Source organism: Pinus tabuliformis, chromosome X (assembly GCF_031772625.1).
Source record: "Pinus tabuliformis cultivar Carrire ecotype Pingquan chromosome X, CPIR1, whole genome shotgun sequence".
NCBI lineage: Eukaryota > Viridiplantae > Streptophyta > Pinopsida > Pinales > Pinaceae > Pinus > Pinus tabuliformis.
Window position 1 is genome coordinate 240,499,950 of NC_142308.1, and position 16,994 is coordinate 240,516,943.

Below are 16,994 nucleotides of genomic sequence, written 5' to 3' on the forward strand. Positions count from 1 at the left end.
GAGGCATCTTATGTCATTGGCATTAAGATCCATAGAGACAGATTTCGAGGCATCTTGGGTCTGTCCCAGGAAACCTATATTAATAAAATTTTAGAGAGATTTCGGATGAAGGATTGTTCACCAAGTGTAGCTCCCATTGTGAAGGGTGATAGGTTCAATTTGAACCAATGCCCGAAGAACGACTTTGAAAGGGAACAAATGAAGAACATTCCATATGCTTCTGCTGTCGGAAGCCTAATGTATGCTCAAGTCTGCACAAGACCTGACATTGCATTTGTTGTGGGAATGTTGGGACGATATCAGAGTGATCCAGGTTTAGACCACTGGAGAGCTGCAAAGAAAGTTATGGGGTACCTTCAAGGAACCAAAGACTACATGCTTATGTATAGATGGACGGACAACTTGGAAAGTAATTGGCTACTCAGATTCTGACTTCGCTGGATGTGTTGATTCACGTAAATCAACATCAGGTTACATTTTTATGATGGCCAGTGGAGCTGTATCATTGCCACTTCCACTATGGAAGCCGAGTTCGTTTCCTGTTTTGAGGCTACTTTACATGGTGTATGGCTTAGGAATTTCATTTCTGGGCTTAGAATTATGGATTCTATCTCTAAGCCATTGAGAATATATTGTGATAATTCAGCTGCTGTTTTTATGGCTAAAAAAATGGGAGTCGAAATAAACACATCGACATTAAGTATTTAGCTATAAGGGAACGTGCTAAAGAAAAGAAAGTGGTCATTGAACATGTCAGCACTGAGTTAATGATTGCTGATCCTTTGACTAAGGGCATGCCACCGTTTAAATCCAAGGATCATGTATTGAATATGGGACTTGGTTCCATTATGAAGTTTTTCATTGTATGGACAATGTTATTTTGATGAAATTCTTAATTATTGTGATGTTTTTTCTCATATTTATGTGCACCTTAAGTTGATTTGAGAAAATTCATTTAAGAAGGACCAAGAATAAACATAAGGTTTATTCATTAAGAAATTGTTGCCACATAAATTATAATAAGGATAAATGCATAGTAATACATGGAAGATAATACTCGTCATTAGAGGACTTATCGCCATGATTCATGTATCTATTACTTAATACAGATTATCAATGGTTTTTAAGTTGAGACATTAAGTTTGGAAGTATGGACCAAGTGGGAGAATGTTAGCTCCATCAATTTTGCACAAATTGCTGCCTACAATTATGGAGTTGCAGTCTTTCCTTAGCTTGTGGAAACCAACTGCAGTAGTTTCCTTAAGTTAAGAAAAGGCAACTGCAATTACTAATTTTGTAATTAGGAGCTACTAAAGTGGTCCATCACTTTGATTCGAGTTCTCTGCCTTGATTTTTGGACATCTAACACATAGCTATGAGAAGCTTGATGGAAGCTTAGCTATATGTTCATCTGTTTGGTCCCCAAGCTCCTCTCTCAACCCCCTTCAGTTTTACACCATCTAGCTGAGATAGCAGAGATTGGAGTGCCTTCAGAATTTTGTGTTCTTTTCTTTTTGCTTGGACAGAAGCTAAAGTGCTGAAGAAGAAGCAAGTGGACTGTGGCCTCCATCAAAACATCACCAATGGCTGGAGGTAACTCGTATCCCTGGGTATTAAGATTTAATGATTCTTGGAGTTTATTCCGCATGCAGAATCGTTGTTGAAATCTGTAGAATATCTTACAGTGTCTCGATACTTCGGTTGGCTAGACTATATCCCGTTCCCTGGTTATTAAAGTGTTTGGCCATATTTTTTAAAATTGTAAAGGTTGAATATATATTTTTAATTAGATAATTAAAAGCATATTGTATGAAAGTTAAATTTTAATTATATTTTATTTAAGAAAATTAAAATTATAAAAAATATTTATTAATAATGATTTTTAAAAAATATAAATATTTTTAAAATGGTTTTTATGCCCTTTTCAATCCTATATAATATGTCATTTTAAATATAGAAAAGAAACGAAAAAATACAACATAAATTTTAATTTAATTTTATATTTTCACTGAATTCAAAACTTATATAATATGTCATTATAAATATAAGAAGGAAGAAAAGAATACAACATAAATTTTAATTTAATTTTATATTTTCACTGAATTCAAAAGGAATGAAATGGTTGACGAGTTATTTGAATAAAAAGGAGTTGTCTATAATGCGACTTTTTGGAGAATTCGGCGGAAGAAATTGAGGTTAAATCTTGATTTCTTGCAGTTAAATGGTTTTTTAACTGCATATTTGGATTCAGCACCCTCGAAAACCCCTCGGACGCTTTCATTGTGCAGAAACTAGCTATCAAACTTGCGATTCCAATAAATTCCTGCCGGATTTCGACGAGAAAAACCCGCCAAAAAGACTTTCAAAAAGTCGCATTATAAACAACTGCCAATAAAATATTTTAATTTAATAACATATTTTAATAACAAATTTAATTTAAAAATTCTTTATTTCACCAAACAATTCTTTACATAAATAATATCACACTGTTTACTTATGTAACATTTTCCCGTCGGTTTAATTTCAGACGTCACTCTGGCATTGCGCAGGCCACAGTGCTCACTACTGCCAGCCGTAGCCATATCTCTTCGGCTGCGTTGACATCGGCCCACCTAGGCACTGCCTCCATCCTCCATCTAACGGTACATTCCGTTCATCATCCAACACCCTCCCCAATCATTCTCCTGGAGCACCCGCCGCTCGCTCCTTTCGCGGACTTCACTGCCTCCATCCCACGTCTAAGTAAAATTAGAACTTTGGGAGTTGCTGTTGATCTTCTCATTTCTGCATTTAGATCGAAGAGGATATCAATTTGGGTAAGGATGTTGCACTTTTGAAGAAACGTAGGAGTCAAGATCGTCATCACCAGTCTTTATTAACTTACACATTGATTATATAATCAATATTGTTCTAAGTGAAAGAAAACTATTTTTACAGACTATTTTTTAGTTAAGAATCTTCAACTATTATTTTAAAATTTAACGTTAATTATCATTATTCATAATTGTCTAACATTATTTTAAAATTTAACGTTAATTATTATTATTCATAATTGTCTAACATTATATGAGTTGCAAAATATTATAAGGTGGTGAGAGGGGGAGGGTACGCTATGGTTCAGCGGCGTGTTCAGAGATTCATGGGGTTTTGGTTATATGATAAATAATCAAGTGGAGATATATGGTCTTTACTAGGGACTTTTGTTAATGTACAGTAATGGGAGATTCTCTTCTAATCTTGTATCATCTCCCCAAAGGCTCCTTCCCAAAGGAAATTTTTTATATGGAAAACATCATGAAAAGAATCAAAAAAGTTTAGGAAGATATTACATCCAAAGCATATTTCCATGTAATAAGAGACTTCAACATAGCAGCAAACAAGTATGCTAACTAGGTGTATAAATTGAAGATAGTTTGCTAACCAAAACTGTAAATTGAAAATAAGTGAATTAAAATTTAATGGCCAAGTAATGCATGCTATAATGCCTTAATAGCTGATGAAGTCTACCAAAATAATTCCTTTGCACTGTTATATGTTACAAATTTTGTGTTTTGATGAAGCACTTTTGTAAAGTATTCACCTATAAAATCTCTCATTTTATTGCCCACATAAGAAAATCATGTATTCTTATTAGAAAAGAAAAAAAAATAGGAAAATTTCCATGAATTAACTCTAATTCATCATATATTTAAGATTCTTATTAAAAAAATTGGAAATTTTGATAAATTAACTATAATTTCTAATATTTAATATATAAAAAATAATATATTACCAATGTTATTCTCCATTAAAAAAAAACTGTCCAAAACCTCCACAGTTCTAACTCTAACCGATACAAATGCAAATCCATCCTAAAATTCGAAACATATATCAAGAAGAACATAATGATTATGAAAATGATTCTAACCGATACAATGCAAATCCATCCTACAATTTGAAACATATATCCAGAAAAACACACTGATTATGAAAAAGATTATTATAAATGCGTGACCATGTCAAAATCGTTCACCATCCACTAACCACATTAAATATGCACAATTATTTTTTTATAACAGAAACGATCGCTTAGATCTCAACTAATTTGTTCATATTGGTCTCTAAATTTAAAGTAACACCGCCACCGTCCTAATTTTAATACAACCCATACAAGACATGCTAAATTTTAAGACATCTGTACAAAAGATAATTAACATAAAACTACCGTTATTCTTATTCCTTGATAAGATCAAGAGACATGGAGATTATTATGAATACAAAACGACATTCACGGTCAACTAACCCACCATGAGAATGGACAACAATCCCTTGGTTTGGCCTCACTGAAATGGAAAGCGCTCAAGTGCGTAAAAGCTATACAAATATGCATTAAAACCCCAACGACCATAAACTCCACAGCAGAATCCTGGATGGCACACATACCAAACGTTTACACAATCTCCTTTTCCTATCAATTTTTAACATGTCTTCCTGTTCACTCGGTCTGTACCAGTGTTCCTCTTCTTTGCCTCCGGCCATCTCATATCACAATACCTACAACCTCTGTTGGCGTTCGGATCCCTCATCAGCGTCGCTGATCCTCATAGAGTCCGTGGCTGATTGGGATCTAACTGCCTCCTTGTGAAACTGAAGTGGTGCGACCTCTAGAATCCCTCATCCACTGGACAGAGTGTCTGTCTTGAAAGTCACATCAACGAATCTGCAGGGCTATAGATGGAGAGGAGTGAACCACAGAATAAAATAATCAATTTGAGATTATCGGCTGTTCATGAAATTGTATTGATTCTATTGCTATTGCTCCAAGCTATATGATTAAATTCACTCAAAAGCGCCCAGAAAAGATATGCTAATCTCAAACATGAATGACTAACAATTTCTAAATTAAAATTCTAACATGACTGACACTTCCTTCTAAATTTAAATTGTATATAAATTACCTGAAACTAAAAACTTTTGCATGTAACTTGGAGTAATTATCTCCAACATCTCTCTTCCTCTGCTGCAAGATCCTCGAGTTGCGCCAAATGACAGAATCTCTACGGACTCAGAAGGATCACCGATCATGATGAGGGAAGCGAAATCCAACAGTGATTGTTGAATATCGTGATATGAGTGAACGAGCGACGCAGAAGAGCAGGAGAACAATATACAGAGAGTATCTCATCGTTCATATATATAGAAGAGAAAAACCTCTTCGTGGATCACTTTCATATGGCATTTCATACGTACCGATGACAAGCACCGCCTCACTAACCGACTAACCTTAATTTTTTAAAGAATAAAATCTCCAGTAAGAGGCGGCCACAGCGATATCCAATTAATGCGCATCTTTCTTCATGGGATTAAACGAATAAACTTTGTTGAGCAGAAAGGCGGTCGCGGCGGTATAAAATATTACCATAAGATTCAAAGATATTTTATAATTTCAAGTATTTTACTAATAAAACTTCTTGTGATGCTCAAGATAAAGATTGATATGACATGACAGGAGATACGGATAGGAGTGAGAAAATAATATCTCAAAGAGAGCGGCCACTGAGTCCGGTTCTCCGCAGTTTGGAGGGAAGATAGGCTGGGAAGGAGACACTAATATCACGAGACCAAGGCTCCCGATGCGGGTCCCCCCATATCTTGAGGTCGCGTTGGTTTATTGGTGAGACAGAGAGTTGCTACAGCAAGCAAGGTTGGGGTAACTTGTCCAAAGGCGGTTGAAGGTGGACACGTAGTTTGACATGAGCCTACGCCGATGGGAACGAGAGGTTCCAGTCCCAAAGTCAGGCATTGAGTGTGTGGCTGTGGCCCCGATAACTGTAAACTACAATGACTTTGTGGGCGTTCCGATAATCTTAGAAGTACTGCAGTTTCTGCAAGTTAAATTTTAAACCTATTATGTAGATAATAATTCATTTATTTACTATGTTTTTATTTTTCTCATTGAAAAAAACCATTAATTACTATGTTTGTATTTTCTTGTTAAATGTCATTTGCGGAAGTAGTCAACCACGGATTTATCCAGGTGGAGAGAAACCAATTTTTTGCACATGTTTTCGAAGTGTAAAAGTTGATCACCAAAAAAAATAAAAATGGAAGTTTATATATTTTTATTGTTTAAATTGTATTTTGAGCATGTAAATAGATATAAGTTTGGAAGTTTCATTAGGAACTTAGATTGAGTAGTCTACATATACAACTTAAATTTACAATTTCAATACACATTTGCTAGATTTTAGACAAAATTGATAGAAAAATATATATCAAAAAAGGCCAAAATGTAAAATAGTAAGACTATTTGAAATGCTTTAATTTTTTTGTGCAAAACTCTCCAACCCACAAAGACATTTTCTAATATATATATATATATATATATATATATATATATATAACACCAGGTTAGATCAACTTGAAGTCCCAATCTATCAAGTGTCCACGCAAAGTTCTTTTTTGAGTGCAAAACTTGAGCAAAGGTTTGCACCTTGAGAAATTTGCTTCTTCCTGGAGCTTTATAGATCTCGAGTTAAGATGGATCGGGTTGATTTAACCACAAGAATTTTGTTTTTTAATTTCTCTTCATATATATATGACATTGAAATATTTTACTTATTATGAGTATTGAAATATTTTATTTATGACCAACATTAAATATTTATATTATTATTAATATTTTTTAAATATCATGCATCTTTTTTTATATTAAGAATTAAATGAGTCACACATCTCCCTTTTAATATGAAGTAATTGAATTCCCCATTTAGGGTAACTCAATTGGGATGTACACCAACTAGGGTCAATATCTGCACTCACACAAAATAACTATTAACGTTCTGCGTGGTAACTACGTCGGGCTTTGTGGTTTGTAGCTGAAACTTCACGAATGTAGATAGGCTACTATTCCCATGGCACTAATAATGGTGAGAAGAAGAATTAACTTGTAGAAGAAATTATGGTGCTTGGAAGGCATTTCCTGCTTCGTTCATTCAGGAGGCCTCTCTAGATGGCAAAGTTGGCATATTGACTAGTGAAGGAAAACCACTGTGTTTCTAGTCTGGATCTACGGAGCGTTTATGCATGCAATTGAGAACCAAACAACTATCTAGGCCCTGGGTTGATTAGTGAATGAAGGCTAGTTATTTATGGTCGTCCAATGCTTGGATTTGGCTTGGAAGTGTGAGGCTACCTTTACGACCTAGGGGTAGTGTCGTTGTGCTCGTCTGTGAGGGGTTCAAAGTCTATGTTCAGGTAACTCTATCATTCATGCCTTCAATTGTGATTCCAATGTATGTTCGTGTCGTCTAGAATTTCGAGATATTTAAGTATTGGTTCTCGAATCCTTGGCCTTCTAGTGGTTGGTCTGAGTGGGAAAACTCTTTATTGTTATCTGGTGTGAATTGTGGAGGCGAGGGTACTCGGTTTCGACCTATAGAGCTAGGGGCTCTAGTGTTTTTAAAATTCCTTGTTTGTAATTTCATTATTGTTTACTTGAATGGGAGTTGGGCAGTGAGGGGGAATCTTTGGGCCAGTTTTTTGGGTGAGCAAGGGGTCATCCTTCTGGTTTAATTTTTCTTGGTGTGGGGATTCCTAGTTCTTTCTGGTCACACAAGCCCATGTCCCTTTCTGGGGGGAATTTCTCATAGGCCTTTTGTCATTTATGGGCTATAGTTCTGTTGATGGTGTTGGAAATCCGTCAACTAGGGGGATCTCCCTGATATGAAGTCCGAATTAGACCTCACACCGTTTTGAATACGAGGTCCAACTAGAAATACAACAGGTTTCCATAAGCGTGATCTCAAAGATGTGCCTTCGTTGCACTAAACACTTAAGAAGACATACACGTATCTTTGGTGATGGCAAGAGTGTGAAATTTGTGAGATATCAATTGTAATTCATAAAAGGTTCTTTCACATAAAAGGAAAAGGAGTGATCCTCTAGAAGAAAAGTAATAGTATTATCCTAAAAGAGACACACGAGCAAATGAAAGAATTGTTAGTTAGCCTACAAAATATTTCACAAGACAACAATGATCATTATAGCATATACAAAAAAATGCAATAAGATACATATTAAGGTTAATGAAATAATTCATTGACATTAGCATAAATGAAATAACATATACCACAAACATATAAAGAGTAACCTTACAACATCCATGATATATGCAGGAAAGTGTGTCGGCTCTAAGAGCTTCTAATCATTAATTGAAAGTTCCAAGTATACATTTACAATGATATGACACTAGCCCCAATAGTAGAACATGAAGCAACCACTTGCTTCTCCAAAGAATGATACTCACTCATATGCTAGACTAGATAAGCCAAGGCTACCAATCTCAAGTGTGAAGCCCTTTATTTGATTTATAAGGGCTTATTTATAACAAATGGGATGACCTTTCATCCCCTTTTCTGACCTTTGAGTTTCCCTCATGACTTTTGGACTTATTTTGTGCTTATTCTAACTAATGACTCTTCATATTCCACACTTTACTCTTGGACTTCCACTCACATTTACACTTTTATTATTTTCTAAATACAAAAAGATAAAACTCTCCACATAAGAAAAAATGGGCTAGAGCCTAATAACGTCAACTTTATACATCATGCTTGAGTTTTAGGAAACTCTAATTCGACAACTTCCACTTGTCACATTGTTGTAAGATATTGATACCAAGCTTTATACTTATCTATTATGTCCTCAAACTTGGATGAAATATCTGGCTTATATCAGACTCTTGCCTCCATAGCATCCGGGTAGATAGTTTTGGAGCCAGATTGCACTTAATTTCATAATAATAACAACTTCATGTTTACTTTAGTAGGTTCATCTACATACAACTACATATTCTACCTTGTAAATTTCCATGTCATCTTTGGTAATATCCTACTTCAAGTTGTTGACGTCTTCTTAGATTTCCTACCTCATAACATTTTTTCCCTTTGTCTCTACAAATGTTTCAACAAAAGGAAACTTTTGTGCTCTGACCAAGGTGTCCAAATTGTGATACAACCTTGCAAAGGCGGTTATAATGTTTTCCACATACGTACCAAGATTCTTGTTACTTTGTAAGAGCATTCTAACCTCATCTTTTTCCTATTTCGCTCACCGAGTTCTTTTCCCGGCCAATTTTATTGGTGCATTCATGTACTTGGTGCCCCATTCCTGGATCACATTGATAGTTGCATAAATCACCTTCAAAACTTTCATATTTTTCCATGATCTCTTTTGCATGTCATGCAAAATCACCACCGCCTTATGCAAAGTGGTCATCTCTTCATATAGTTGTCTCATGGTGTCTCCCAATGATTGGGTTTCATCACATATCGTTGCTCATAGCTCCTTCAAGTGAGAATCAACGGAATATAGTCTTTGGTTCTTAGCTTGGAGATGATCAATATGTTGTCTTACAACAGTTAGATCTTTTTCCAGTTGCTTATTCTCCTCCTTCAAGAAATCTATATTCACCCTTTTAGCTCCAAATTTTCTGCTACAACTATCTTTATATTTCTCCTCATGTCAATCACAATCACCCTCTTTGTATGAATGGAAGAAGGATGCACGAGGTCATTAGGAGAATAATTCCTCCTTTCCTGTATGATTATGTTCTTTAGCTAATCAAAGGTTAGGTTGGAAACATCCATGACCATACCTTCATTTGGAATACCCATTTCGTTGAATGGGATGTGACCACCTATAAGAGGATGTGAAGACTGACTACTGAGTTTTCTTGTAATGGCAAAAATGTTGGCCTCTTGATTTCCTACTTCCACTCAATCTCCATAACTTGGGCCTATATCTACTCCTCAAGTTCTCGTGCAAATTCCTCATCTTGATTTTTCCTGCTTTCCTTATCTTCCACCTCTTTTTGTTGTTCCTATTTAAGTTGTTTTGATGTTGTTCCTAAATAGAAGTGAAAGTATTCTTATAGTCAGGGATTCAAAATTTATACTAGGTCATCTTTAGAATGGAACTAACACTAGGGATCCACTCCTCAAATCAATTATTATCCAAATTCAAAGTCTTGTTAATCAAATTTTGGATTACCAATATTTTTGTAACAACCTTGTGTTGGGTGTAGGAATTGCACTTAAGCAATCTCCTCAACACTTAATTATTAACTCGGGGGATTTTTAAACTTAGAGATGAAGCACAGGCAATGCTAGAGATGGTATGAATTTTCCTGATAGAAATTCTTACTTTTTTAAAGAAAAGCTTGCAGACTCGAAAGAGTAAAAGATAACTGAATCATCAAAGTAATCTAGTGCTTGAACAAGAAAGAATGCATTTGCAAAGGAATCAAAAATAAAAAGGAAATCACTCCAACTGATCAATTTTTAATTACTGAGTATGTGTTATGTTTTTCTTTAACAGAGACACTTGGCAGTCTCGTAGAATGGGCCCATAAACCTGCTTATGTAAAGATATCTTTCTTGCACTAATCTATCCTACATTATCGCAATCTGCTTGCACTAGTGCAGGAACAAAGTTTTATGCAGAGGGTACAAATGGTGTCTTTACTAAAAGCGTTTTACTTCCTGTAAGGGCTTGAAATTTTTCAGGTTCAGAGCACTCAGATCTCGTGGCAAGAAACTAGTTCTTGCACCAGATTAGAGCTTCTTGCACTTAGCATTTAATTGTTAAAATAAGTGCTTAGTCACTACAAGTGTTATTATACTGTGAAATCAAATTTCACACATAAAAATGAATGTTTCTGATTTTAACAGAGTGCAGAAATAAAGAAACAATCCATATAAATTATCTTGTCATAAAGTATTTAATGAAAACAAGAAAATTGTGGGAAGTAAACTAGAAAAGCTTGTTGCATCACACCAACGTGCAATGGTGCAGGTTCATTTCTCCTGCTTGGACCAGGCAGGGAAAACCAATCAAACAAAACTGTAGAAAATGAATAGCACACCAATGTGCGCTGGTGCGGGTTTATTTCTCCTGCTTGGACCAGGCAGGGAAAACCAATCCAAAATCAAGTGCAGGAAAATGAATAGCACACCAACATGCACTGGTGTAGGTTTATTTCTCCTGCTTGGACCAGGCAGGGAAAACCAATCCGAAATCAAGTGCAGGAAAATGAATAGCACACCAACGTGCACTGGTGCAGGTTTATTTCTCCTGCTTGGACCAAGCGAGAAAACCAATCCGAAATAAGGTGCAGGAAAAGGAAATCTAACTACTTCACACAGCAGATCCGCTTTCACTCAAATAGGACTACATGTGCTTGAAGTTAAATCACACTTGACAATATAAGCATAAATTACAAGAAATAGGAAATAGGGTAAACGTGCTGGGTTGGTTGGGACCTAGCCAACCAGTGTGTTTCCCTTTCAAATAGAAACGCTACTCAGTACTTTATCAATTCATCAGCTTCCAAACACAGAAATGTGATTTATGAAACATGAGGCAGAGTTCTCTTTCTATTAATTCACTGAGGCAAAGTACATCATGAAATACAGAGTCCAGCCCAGATTTGGGCAATACTAGTAAAACAAAGTTACAACAACACTGTTGTAGCGTCACTCCTCCACCGTCCCCCTTTTATAATCTTTCGTAATGATTAAAACAAGTTGTTCCTTCACAAGGAATATGGGGATTGAATCCCAACCAATTCTAATTACATAGTATAATAGTACAACCGTTCCCCTATTAAAAGAATAAAGATTTAATACAAATTTTCCAATTCTGGGATTTTTCTAGAATTCTGGAAAATTTGGTAATTTTAACAAACTGCCTCCAGAGCGCCCTTTGTATCTCCTCAACCATTATGAATTTTGGAAAATCGTTTTGAGCTTAGTCAATTTTCTATACTGGGATAGAAACCCATGTCGTAGAATTTCTTTATTTAACTTCATTTGCACAACAACCGAGGCGAAATTTGGCAGTCTGGAAACTTGTTGACCGTGTTTTCTAGAATTATGGAAAAAACAGTGTTTTTTATAAAAGTGCTTCAAAGACTTGTTCGTAAATTTTGGAAAACTTTGAATCTTAGGTAACGGTTTCGGTTATGGGTAATTGGTTATATTTGTGAAACACCCATTTGCTCGGATTTCCATAATTCACCTCCATTTGCATAAAAACCGAGGTCAAACTTGGCCATTTAGAAATTATGCGGATTTTGAGCAGACTTGTTAATTTGTAATGATGGTGCAGGAATCCTATCGGTACTAGTGCAACAATGTGTGGTGCAAGATCTTCGCCTCTATCAGAATAGGCATATAACCAACTTCGTAAACCTGCAAACACAAACTATTATTAAATATGCCTTTAATGTTTAAATCTCATTAAAACAAAGGAATAACAAATACTTACTTATTATCTCCGAGAATGCACAAAACTATGACAATGACTAATCAAGCTAAACAAAAGCATGAGTGATTTCGAGTAAAAGGTGATATAAAGCAAGGAAAAATAGAGGCCCAACATCCCCCCATGCTGACCTTCTTGCATGTCCTCATACAAGGAAATCAATTGTCGCATTGTTGCTCCCTTGCAAAAAGAAAGATTAAAAAATTTTATGGGCATTCGTAATGATGTTTCCTGCAATTCTATGTGATCACATTTCCTATGCTAGATAAAGCTCATTTCAAGAACAGATTGTTTGCTGGAATCTTTGATTATTTATACTAATTTCAAGAAAATCTATCACAAGGACTACAATAAAAATACCAAATTTCATGGACGGTGCGTGCTTGCACTAATCTGCTTACACCGCCTAAACTGTGCTGCTTTGCTGGCACTTTTCTGCTTACACTACCGTATATTACAACATGATTGCACTGGTGCAAGCATAAAAATATTGTACCTAGATTATGCAGCGCATATTTATAGGCAACCACCATCAATACACATTATCGCCAACCAGCATCTTGTGAGCAGTCATCATTGAGTAATTCATCACTCTAAATACCATGAAAATCAAAATGAGTTATGATACCAATTAGCAACCTCTTTATTGAACACTCTAAATTCCGTTGTCATCCGGATTCAAACTAAATTTCCTCTTAATATAGAACAAAATATAACCTTTACTAAGGGTACCACATCCTTAAAGATTCTTGATTTTTTAAAGGTATAACTCAAAGCATCATGTTCAAATCGTCTTTAAAACCATTGTCCAAAGAAAGGATAAGTTTAGGGGACGAGAAAGATAGCCAAGAAAATCATAGTATGCAATTAACTTTAATACCACAGACATAGCCCTACTGCTCGCAGGTGTCCATAACCTCGGTAGGGGTGTCTTTTGACCCATCGAAATGTATGTGACCCACTTACTAGGCATGGATTCAAAGTTATCTTATTTTAATTTTAGATGAAGGCAACTATTTTGGCTTGGTAACCAACTAATGGCAGTGCCACACGCAAGATGTAACATGGATGAACAGGTTGGCTCGTCCTGAGACCTCCTGTCTTCCAACTTTTCAGTTGAAAGCCATTACTTTGGCTTGGTGACCAGAAGCAGTAATGTCATGCATGCTAGGTCTCATGATCGTGGTAGGTCAACTCATCATGAGACCTCCTATCCTCCCATAAATCTTTTGTATACTCTGATTATGATTAACCTAAAAGGTTACTTAATAAGTGGGGAGACAGATCTACTCCTTAAGAGTACGGGATGGCGTGAAAAGTTTTTAATGACTAATCATTACTGACTAGTTCCTCTGCCCCAAAGACTTATTAAAGATATCCCAGATAATGACTAAAAGACTCCTTGAATTAAGAATGCTAGTGTTCTCATGAATAGCTTATTATGATCTTAACAAGAGTGGTCCTCCACAGGGGGTTTCTAATAGTACCTTCTAAGGGAAACTGAAATCATATATATCAGATGACAACTTCTTAGAGTGATTAGTCATGGTTACTTTGAAAAATCATGAGGTATTAGAGTGAATCATACTCAACAAGATGTGTCACAGATGTGTGTGTTAACAACCAATGCGGATCAAAAGTAGTTTTAGTGACTACACATTAAAAAATCAAAAACCCTCTTAGCATCTTAACAACTTTATTCACCTACCCTACTTTACCTAAGCGGCAGAAGACTTCCTTTTACATATAGGAGTACTTCCAATGAAGCCATGTGCGGATCAAGTGAAAATATATATTCATGCTCAAATTTATCATACAAACTTGAAAGTGTGCATGAGCATGAAAAACCAATGAATGTAAATGATATGACAATAACAGTTTTAGAAGAGGATAATGTTTCCTTGCTTGAGTAGTTGTTTGGAACCAATGTTTGATGTAATCATGGTAGCCTTGGTCCATTTCTTGATTTGGCCCATGCTGCACATCTTCTTCTTCCTTGTCATGTCGATTGTCCTCCTTAGGGCGATTAGTCTCTTGATCACATTCTGGATTTGCTGATAGACATGTCAAGAACTTTTCGTTCTCAGGTTCCAATGGATATCCTTCATTGATTATAGTGCATGATTCATTCGTCTCCTCAAAAGAGACTTCTAAATCCTCTTGTGATGGTGGAGAAATGGACAAGTCCTTGACTATTGTCAAGAAGTTTTCTTCCTGAGAGGTAGAGATCAAGATCCCAGCAGCTGCTAGGGCTTGAGAGAGAACCTTCATACTTGTTATCATCTTTAAGTCCATCTGGTTGATTGATAGTCCCTGTCTCCACACACATATTAGTAACGAGGGTTCTTACAACACCCCAAAAATGATATAACGTTAAAGATTAGGATCTGAAGATAATTGATTTTAAAAGTTATTGGCTGAAATAAAGCTCACCACACTTGCATAAAAAATACAAAAAGATAAAGGCAGACTTACCCCTATTGCATCAATAGAAAATTCTTACCAAATCAAATCGCCTCCCCGGCAACGGCGCCAAAATGTTGGGTGTAGGAATTGCACTTAAGCAAACTCCTCAACACTTAATTGTCAACTCGGGGGATTCGTAAACTTAGAGATGAAGCATAGGCAATGCTAGAGATGGTATGAATTTTCCTGATAGAAATTCTTACTTTCTTAAAGAAAATCTTGCAGAATTGAAAGAGTAAAAGATAACTGAATCATCAAAGTAATCTAGTGTTGGAACAAGAAAGAATGCATTTGCAAAGGAATCAAAAATAAAAAGGCAATCACTCCAATTGATCAACTTTTAATTACTAAGTATGTGTTATGTTTTTCTTTAGCAAAGACACTTGGCAGTCTCGTAGAATGGGCCCTTAAAGCTGCTTATGTAAAGATTTCCTTCTTGCACTAATCTGTCCTGCATTATCGCAGTCTACTTGCACTAGTGCAGGAACAGAGATTTATGCAGAGGGTATAAATAGTGTCTTTACTAAAAGCGTTTTACTTCCTACAAGGGCTTGAACTTTTTCAGGTTCAGAGGACTCAGATCTCATGGCAAAAAACTAGTTCTTGCACGAGATCAGAGCTTCTTGCACTGAGCATTTAATTCTTAAAATAAGTGCTTAGTCACTGCAAGTGTTATTATACTGTGAAATCAAATTGCACACATAAAAATGAATGTTTCTGATTTTAACAGAGTGCAGAAATAAAGAAACAATCCATATAATTTATCCTGTCATAGAGTATTTAAATGAAAGCAAGAAAATTGCGGGAAGTAAACTAGAAAATCTTGCTACATCACACTAACGTGTACTGGTGCAGGTTCATTTCTCCTGCTTGGACCGGGAAGGGAAAACCAATCAAACAAAACTACAAAAAATGAATAGCACACGAACGTGCAGTGGTGCAAGTTTATTTCTTCTTGGACTAGGCGGGGAAAACCAATCCGAAATCAAGTGCAGGAAAATGAATAACACACCAACGTGCACTGGTGCAGGTTTATTTCTCCTGCTTGGACTAGGCGGGGAAAACCAATCCAAAATCAAGTGCGGGAAAATGAATAGTACACCAACATGCACTGGTGCAGGTTTATTTCTCTTGCTTGGACCAGGCGAGAAAACCAATCCAAAATCAGGTGCAGGAAAAGGAAATCTAACTACTTCACACAGCGGATCCGCTTTCACTCAAACAGGACTACATGTGCTTGAAATTAAATCAGACTTGACAATATAAGCATAAATTACAAGAAACAGGAAATAGGGTAAACATGCTGGGTTGGTTGGGCCCTAGCCAACCAACGCGTTTCCCTTTCAAATAGAAATGTTGCTCAGTACTTTATCAATTCATCAGCTTCCAAACACAAAAATAAGATTTATGAAACATGAGGCAGATCTCCCTTTCTATCAATTCACTGAGGCAAATCACATCATGAAATACAGAGTCCAGCCCAAATTTGGGCAATACCAGCGAAACAAAGTTACAACAGCACTGTTGTAGCATCGCTCCTCCACCGTCCTCCTTTTATAATCTTTCATAATGATTAAAACAAGTTGTTCCTTTGCAAGGAATATGGGGATTGAATCCCAACCAATTCTAATTACATAGTATAATAGTACAACCATTCCCCTATTAAAAGAATAAAGATTTAATATGAATTTTCCAATTCTTGGATTTTTCTAGAATTCTAGAAAAAAACAGTCTTTTTTATAAAAGTGCTTCAAATACCTGTTCGTAACTTTTGGAATACTTTTAATCTCAGGAAATGGTTTCAGTTATGGGTAATTGGTTATATTTTTGAAAAACTCTTTTGCTCAGATTTCCGTAATTCACCTCCATTTTCATAAAAACTGAGGTCAAACTTGGCGATTTAGAAATTATGCGGATTTTGAGTAGACTTATTAATTTGCAATGCTGGTGCAGGAATCCTACCAGTACTAGTGCAAGAATGTGTGGTGCAGGAACTTCGCCTCTATCAGAATAGGCATATAACCAACTTTGTAAACCTGCAAACACACAAACTATTATTAAATATGCCTTTAATATTTAAATCTCATTAAAACGAAGGAATAACAGATACATACTTATTATCTTCGAGAATGCACAAAACTATGACAATGACTAGTCAAGCCAAACAAAAGCATGAGTGATTTCGAGTATAAAGCAAGGCAAAACAGAGGCCCTACACCTTG

General features: G+C 35.9%; 1 long non-coding RNA gene across 1 annotated transcript; it reads right to left on the reverse strand.

Moving 5' to 3' along the window:
- Positions 1 to 4,189: 4,189 nt before the first annotated feature.
- Positions 4,190 to 5,498, reverse strand: LOC149139254 (uncharacterized). Its single transcript, XR_016264634.1, has 2 exons — positions 4,938 to 5,498; positions 4,190 to 4,707 (listed from the first exon to the last, which is right to left on the reverse strand). It is a non-coding gene; the product is annotated as an uncharacterized LOC149139254 (long non-coding RNA).
- Positions 5,499 to 16,994: the final 11,496 nt, after the last annotated feature.